We start from the raw sequence: 8,877 nt of genomic DNA, 5'->3' as shown, positions 1-8,877 counted from the left end.
TGTCTTTAATTATACCTTCCTGAAAGTATACATAAGAAGATATCAAGATGGCGGGAAGCAAGCAAATCGGAAAAGTCAAAACTATGTGAATTTTGTAAAAAAAATCATTAACCACTGTAGTTAAATATTTTAACTGTAAAAAGTTTAACCATTATAGTTTGTTGAAAATTTATTCAACAAAAAAGTGTTCAAATTAAACTGATAAAAAATCAATATCTAAAACATGAAAAACTAATTAATAATGAAGAAACAGTTGAGTACGCAGACGCCACTAATTTCGATTCTAGAAGCAATGAAATGAAATTATTAAAGAATTTGTTTGAGGAAATAAAAAGCAAAAATAAAAATGGACAGGGCAATAAATGCAATGGAAACCTCAGTGCAAATATTATTTAAATTTAGCAAGTTAGAGCTGCAGTTGCACCAAATACAAAAAAAACAAACAATTGGTTATTGGAACAAACAACAGAAATGACATATTAACAACATTTCTTAAGTCAGTATTTTGACATAGATCAAGATTTACACTAAACATTAAAATAAATGATTGTAGAGTTGATTATAACACAACTTTTTCATTCATAAATCAATACATCAAAACTGTAATGAATGATTTAAGGTAACTATTGACCAATCAATTTTGAGGTGGGTTTGGAAAGAACTGTCTGTGGTCTTGACACAATTCATGAAGAAATTCAGTGACTAAAACAATGTATGGTTTTAATTACATAGTTTCTGTTTTTTCTAGGAGTAAAAAAGAGCACGGAGGGTAACTATCTATCTTAAAAATGTAATCTGATGTTCAAAGTAAGTTTTGAGTTGTGTTTTTAGATGCTTTTGAGTTGCTTTTATATTTTTTTAATGACAGTTGTCAGGTTCTTTCAATATTAGGTTATACACGAATATTCCGAATCTGCAGATCGATCGATCGATCTAGATCGTATCTACATTTTGACAAACTGTGAGTTTTTTTTTAGCCAAAGTGTTAGCCACATATATATCTGATCGCTTAACACAAAGGTTAACCTTTCCATACCCTTACAACCAAAAGATGGATATTATCAAAAAAAGAAGTATTAATTAGTTCGACGGAATAAGGAGCACATTAGAAAAGTGATAAACATTGGTAAGAACAAATATTTGATACACCTGAAGATTTTAAAACCATGAAAGAAAAATATCTAATAGAAGAAAGATGCGTAAAGTGAAAGATTATGCTTTTGCATTAGACATTAAGGATCCTGCCCGCTGTCAGCGATTAGTATCATTTCATGGGCATATTGGATATTGTTGATAATTTTTCCATTTACTTTTTAATTTACTTACTGAATATAAGTTGTCTAATAACGCCTTTTTAAATATTTATATCATTCCCACCAGTCTTTTTTCTAACCAAGGGCATCTTAATTCCAATACAGATTTTGTATTAATCTGATCCAGACTTTTAAATAATGCTTAGGCTATGGCTCCACGAGCGACAGATTGTCGCTAGCAGTAGCAGTAAAATGTAGCTTGATAAATGAAAACAACAGCAGTGATACTGAGTGGCTCCACGCGCTGTAGATTGTCGCTTCATTTCGAGACCGTGACGCGTCGTCAAGGTCGTGTCGCGTTCGAATAGATCTGGACCTATTTTTTAGCAGTAATTTACAGCGCGTTCGTGGCTCCACTAGCAGTAATTTGTCTCTTGTAGCGGTAATCGCCGCTACAATTTAATCGGATATTTTTGTTCTTGTTTGTTTATTTCTCTGTGTTTGTTAAGTTGTTTCTTTGTTTTTATAAATTACTTTAAAGTTTTTTCATACAATCTTGTGTCTCAAATCGTAACAAAAAATTATAAGTTCTAAGAAAGAAATTAATCCAATATTTCAATCGGTATTCCAGATAACAAAAATCAATGGATGGTTTTTTTCAATCCCAATTAACCGCATCAAACTGTACTTTATAATAGATGCCATTATTAAACAAGTAAAAGTTGAATTGAGAGAATAAACAGTTTTTATTGATTTCCCGAAAATCTATTTTTTGGATTTCCTTTTTCGAACTGGTGATTCATTTCTATATAAGTGGTTGTCTAATCATGTCATATAAATAAAATTTTAATAATTATTGGTTATAGTAAAATTTTATTAACCTTCAGTACTAATGTTTCGTTTTCGATAGCTTGGCATGATTCATAAATAAAAGAATGCACCAAAGTAGATTTTATGTCGCATCCGAATTTTTTAAATTATTGTAATATAAAAAAGCAAGTTAGATACTGGAAAAGGAAGATTCATTACATCAATCCAATATGATAAATGAATAAAACCGACATATGGAAGCCGTTGATCTACTTGATAATTCAGTAGCTAATTACAGAATACGCAGAGGTAAGAAGTGATGGTGGCCCCTTTTTATTCTAATGAAAGTTAAATGGTTAAATATTTTGTTTTTTTTTTTATTTTTAGGTAGATACATGTATCTTCTTCGTCTTCTTCTTCTTCGTCTAGCCATTCACGTCCACATCTGAACATAAGCCTCTTCAAGTCTTCCTTTCCATTGTTTTTTATTGTACGCTACTAGTAGCCAATTTTTCCCGGCCGTCGTTTTCAGATCATCTGTCCATCTCATAGGAGGTCTGCCTCTGGGTCTTTTGTGTTGGTATGGTCTCCAGGTTAAAATTGATCTATGCCATTTGTTTAGATCGCTCCTAGCTACATGTCCAGCGTATTCCCAATTTAGCTTTAATGATTTTTGCACCACATCGGTGACTTTGGTTTTCTGTCTTATCCATGTGTTTGTTTTCTTGTCCTTAAGTGATATACCTAGCATTGCTCTTTGAAAGATACATGTATAGGATTATAAAATATGTAATTTGAAATCTTACTTTAAGGTAGGTAATTGCTAATTTTTTTCTGGGCTTAGGCCATCACGCATTGATGTATCCTGTTTTCGTATGACGTCTTCTATTTCACATAATAAAAAATTTAAAGAAGACACTGATATCCTGTAATATTCAAAAAACTTGTCAGGATATTCTTTTAATTTGTTGTGTAAAAGAAAAAAATTTCCCTCTGTCTGTCTAGCCACTAGAACCGGGTGAATCCACCATTCCCGTTGTTTTTTAACCCTACGTCGACGGCACAATGCCAATATTAAAGCAACTTTTTGTTGAAATGATAGATTTAACGGACAAGATAACACTGATTGTAGCTGCGTCATATTAACGCTCATGGAGCCACTACAAGACCAAAACGCGGCGATATGCGCGCTGTAAACTGTCGCTCGTGGAGCAATGATTTTACTGCTTTACTGCCGCCGTAATTTTACTGCTACTGCTAGCGACAATCTGTCGCTCGTGGAGCCATAGCCTTAGTCATGTTATAAATCCGAAGATTTTTTACTTGGCGAAACTAAAACTCAAATAATTGTCTACTGCGCTTTCTACAATATACAATGCAGAGAGATTAATGTAGTAACCGAAAAGTTCTGTCTGCCATTCATATGGCGAATAAAAATTGGCATATTTCCGAAAATTGCATAAAAAATTATTATATAAAGTACAAGTTCTTCAAAGAGTCAGAAACTTTATCACCTGTAGAATATGAGGAAAACCCAAAACTCGACAAAATGACGGACGAAGATGTTTCAAATTTTTTTTCTCTTGGCGATAATTTATCTATGTCAAGAGACACTGAAGATCTACAGCCAAACAACAATATTGAAGCGAATAAGAAACGACACAACTCAATATTGAAGCTACAGATAAAAGAGAAGACGAAGATTTTTCGGATTCCTTGAAAATTCCATGCAATTGGCGGTTTATAATCTTATAAGGAGTTTTCTGGATGAGCCATTCAATGTCAATTTTTCTTATTATTATAATTTAGAGCAACAAGTGACTAATATTTTATTTCAGAAAAAAAATCAGCAAAATTCAGCAAAAAAAGATTACAGATTATTTTTCAAGAAAAGATAAGTAATTCTATGGCACGTATTATATTAAGGAAATATGTACATATCTACCTATTGCATATATTTTATTATTATTATTGGTGTACGCATGCACAGATAATGTAATTTGGTTTTCTAATAAAATAATGAATAGTTGTACTACTGCATTATTGATATAGAAAGACATACAAACATATAGATATATGTACATAGTATGTAATATTATTATATATTATGTAGACTTATTTCTATTTAGCTACTTGATCAAGTATTATTACTATGTATATTCGACAGCATAAGACAAAGTGTGGATGGTACATTCGTCAATTATCTGTTTTATTCGCACATCTAAGCAAGTACCTAAATAGCAAATACACGACGAATGTAGGTATCAACTGCTCACACTTCAATCGCACCGGTGGTTCTCTGCATAGGCATACAATACAAGATAGACTGATCGCTGCATACAGTTGCATTCCCCCAGTACGATAGATAAACCTGATGCTTTCTCTCTCTCTCTCTCTTTCTCTCTCTCTCTCTCTTTACCGAAATGTCCTGCCTAAGCGTCTCCTCCCAGGTCTTTTTTAGTCTTCATCTCCTACTAGTTCCAGGAACCTACAGATCAGCAATTCTTCGTATTGGGTGATTAACGTCTCTACGTTAAACATGACCAAACCTCTCTCATCTTGGCAACAATTGGTGCCAGTACTAGACTTCCCCTATCTGTATCTGTAGTTAAGTTTCACAGCACTTAGGCCACAATTGTCCCAATGTGCATCCTCCCAGGTAGGTGCCACTCTTAGCTCATTGTCTATCCTACCATTTCTAGGAAGGTGGACAAGTCACAGGAGACATCTCTCCTATGTGGGCAGGTGTGGACCAGAACTCGCCGAACGCGTACTCTCGTATTAATAGTAACTCCGGGCATTCACATAGGACATGCTCTACAGTTTCGTCTTCTCGTTCACACTTCCTACATAGAGGTGTGTCTGCTAGCCCCAGTGTGTGGAGGTGTTTGCTTACTTGACAATGACCAGTTAAAAAACCAACTGTCAAACATAGGTTTTTCCTGATCATTCCCAATTACTTCTTTGGTACTGACTCTTCAAGGTTACTTAGTGTTACCGTGCCAAGTTTACATCCTTGCCCTTCTTGACATTTGACAATTTCCGCGATTGTTGTAGTTGACCAACCAAAAAGATCCCTAGGTCCTAAGAGTCTTAGGCCTGCCGCCTTACTAGATAATTGGCCAGTAATGCGGTTGCCTTTATTTCTATTGTGTCCTTTAACCCACCTCAAGATGATGGTACTACCATACGAAACTTGAGTTAGTGACTCGTGATATTGTGGCACGTGGTCTATTCAAGGTTAATAACTTGCTTGTCTGCTATCTGTGCAGATTATTATATTTTTCCCGTCTATACCGTTTTGGATTATCTCTTTTGCAAGCTATGGAGATACCAGGCAGTTCTGTCTGAACTACGCTGGCATGTTTGCTCATACCCCATTTTATTCTTAGGTTCAGTAATCTGGAGTACATCCCGCATCCTGAGCCTTCTTCCTGTTTGAAGCCATCGATGTATATGCAATAGGCATTTGCCACGTTTGTCTCCCTATACAGACTTGCTTCGATTTTGTAGGGTTTGTCAAAGACAAACTTTTTTCAACAGCGCCACCTATTTGACATATATGTCTAGAGCAACTCAATTGCAGCAGTTGGTGTTGTTTTTATGACACCTGTTATATTAATGCAAGCCATCCGCTGAATATGGTTTAGTTTGTTAATCGCTATTGCCTGTAGCACTTTTGGTACCCAAACAATAGCTCCGTAAGTTAGCATTGGCCTAATGACAGCAAGGTAAACCCAGGCGATTATCCTGGGCGAAAGGCCCCAGGTGCGTCCGACCGTTCGTCGACAATGCTCATAGGTAATATATGCTCTTTTATCTCTACCATCTAAGTGTGAGTTTGATATTAACGTTCTGTTAAGGGTAATACCAAGGTACTTCACCTAGTCAGAAAAGTTTAAACTGTAGTTTAGAATCCTTGGGGGTATTAAGCCCCCTATATATATTTATGAAAAAGACCATCCCTGTGTTCTTAGGATGTATAGATGGTGAGTGTTCATTGCACCATGTTTCTATTAGTCGGAGAGCAACTTGTAATATTTCAAATAGTGTGTTCTAAAACTTACTGCTTTGCAGGACAGCAATATCGTCTGCATTGGCTATTGTGTAGAACCCGTTACTGCTGAGTTGGTTAACCAGAATGTCTAGAACTATGGTTCAGAGGAGTGGTGATAGCAGCCCTCCCTGTGGACTTACCATTGTAACCATGTCACTAACAGAAACGTCTTCTACATTTATGCTTATTGCTCTATTAGAGAGCATACTGAATATTCATTCGGTTACGGCCAGCGAAACATTCCTGACATTGAACTGTTGGGTGATGGTTGGGAATGTGGTTTTATCAAACGCTCACTTAATGTCTATGAATATGCCCAGGGTGGATTTTTATTATCCAGCGGTCTTTCAATTTTCTCACTATTTGATGCAGTGCAGAATCGGTAGATCAATACAATATCTTTATTTCAATGTTCGATTACATACGCACATTGGGAATCTCTATATCTCATGTATTGACAACATTTTAACAAACCATAATATTTTTTTAACTGAAGTGTTAGCCACACATATATCTGAACCTATCAGGACCTTGACAACGAAAATATGGGTTTTATCAAATCGAAAGAATGGTTATATTTCTTGGTACAAATTAGCAGAATAGAGAAAGAAGAGGAAAAAAATCCTCGTTGCAGAGTTCTTTTGACTTGGTAGCTCATCTGACGTATATGGTTTAATCCTGATTGTTGCTTAGTGCCAGGGAAATACATTAGTGATTTTTAGAACTTAAAAAATTATAACTATCGATTAGGGATGATCAATTTGTTTTTGCCGAGTCAAAAGTTTTTTTTTAATTTTAATAGGTAACGAAAAAAGGATTTATTTAAAATAATATAAGATGATCATATAACTGCTATTATTCTATATTTTTATTTTATTTAGTGAGTGAGATGTAACGTCAAAAACCCAATAAAATACCACTTATTTTGATCTTCCCCACATTTGTCTTTTTGTTTCAGATATCAATAAAATCTATGACCCTGGGATAGATGATATATATGAATATAAGAATGATCTGATAACCAAACGGGCTGCGACACTCGAAATTCAATCATAAGCGCCCAAAAGATAAATCGTTCCACCGAGACCGAGTTAACGGCTCATTTTTTATATATTTCTCTGCCGCAAAACGGTCAAGCTGGGAAATCCCTCCGAATAGCGCATATTAGGCCAGTGCGGCATAGCGCTCAGCTAAAAATTTGTTTTTATACGACAATATTTGTAGTTTACAATATTAAAAAAATAATACTATTTTAGTACAGTGCTACAGGCTTCAGCAAAATTGAAGAAATACAACCAGTGTTTAAGAAAGTAATTTAAATATTCTTTAGCTTATTTTTAAGTTTCACAGATTGTCTGACCATCCTTTTCTTGATCTCATTGTCTATCCTATCTATCTTTAGTTAACCTACTACATTTGTAGCATTTTTAAATTCTTTGGTATATACTGAAATCACCCCGTATATATTAAAACACCGAAGAATATTTTAAATATATTTCTGTTTCCTATCGAACAAGTTAAATCTTATTTCGTCGCCGAAGTCGATAATAAACACATTTTAGAGTTTGTTTATATGTCACAGAGGCGTGTTTCCTTGGTATTTTCTTTGATCGTTAAGCCGCTTAATATTGCGCCTGAAATGAACATCCACTTAGATCGCTGAGACGGTTTTGCGGGGAAGAGAATTACGTTCCTCTCGCTGAGACTGCTGCCAGGGCGAGTTGGCTTTAGTGTTGGTTCAATTTTTTTTTTCAAATTTGTAATGTTTTGTGTTCTTTCGTCTTATGTTATGGAAAATATGTAGTTTGGTGAGCAGTTAATAGTGCAGTTATTAAGGTTTGGGAGAATCTTTGAAAAGAGAACGCAGTTTTTTATCCATCCTGGAGACAATGTTACCTTTATTTTAAACACCCTGTATATAAACTATACTGAAATTATAACATCTCCTAACGTAAAATATTCCGAAAGCAAACGATGAAAAACACCATTACAGGATCAGGGGAACACCATTACAGGTTAGAAAAGTTAGGATAGAGTCCTGAAATCTTGGAAGTCTTACAAAGTTAGTAGATGCGAATTATAAATATGTTGCTTGTGTGAGTCCATTTCAAAAGGTAAAAGAAAAAGTAAATTAGACTTACTCACAATCAATATAATTTAACTATCCAGACGACCGGTTTCGCTTTCTACAATATGCAAAGCATCTTCAGGTCTCTGACTACAAAGTTAAATAAATGCTGAAATAATAAACCCATATTAGGGTGTTTTCTAATAAGATAAACAAAGATAGATGATATAAATTACAGTAATTATGCCAATATTACATGTCTGTGGTTTTTCAAAATGAATAAAATGTTTAAAATAGATTTTATTCTAATAGATAACATAGATAGATTGTCTAAAATCTAATAGATAACATAAAAACTCATTGTCTCTACCCCCTAATATGGGTTTATTATTTCAGCATTTATTTAACTTTGTATCGAGACCTGAAGATGCTTTGCATATTGTAGAAAGCGAAACTGGTCGTCTTGATAGTTAAATTAAATTGATTATAAGTCTAATTTATTATTTCTTTTACCTTTAGTAGATGAGCTTAAAAAAAGGAGAGTACAAATTTCTTGCGTTCAAGAGATTAGATGAAAACGCTAAAGATCAAAAGAACTAGAAAAGGTTATGGTATGTGGGAAAAAGTAACACTAGGAATACAGTTGGTATAATTACTGATAGCGAAATGAAAGAAAACGTAGTAGAAGT

This window comes from Diabrotica undecimpunctata, chromosome 2, assembly GCF_040954645.1.
Source record: "Diabrotica undecimpunctata isolate CICGRU chromosome 2, icDiaUnde3, whole genome shotgun sequence".
In the NCBI taxonomy this organism is placed as follows: domain Eukaryota; kingdom Metazoa; phylum Arthropoda; class Insecta; order Coleoptera; family Chrysomelidae; genus Diabrotica; species Diabrotica undecimpunctata.
The sequence above is the reverse complement of the archived record's forward strand: the minus strand, read 5'-3'. Positions refer to the sequence as shown.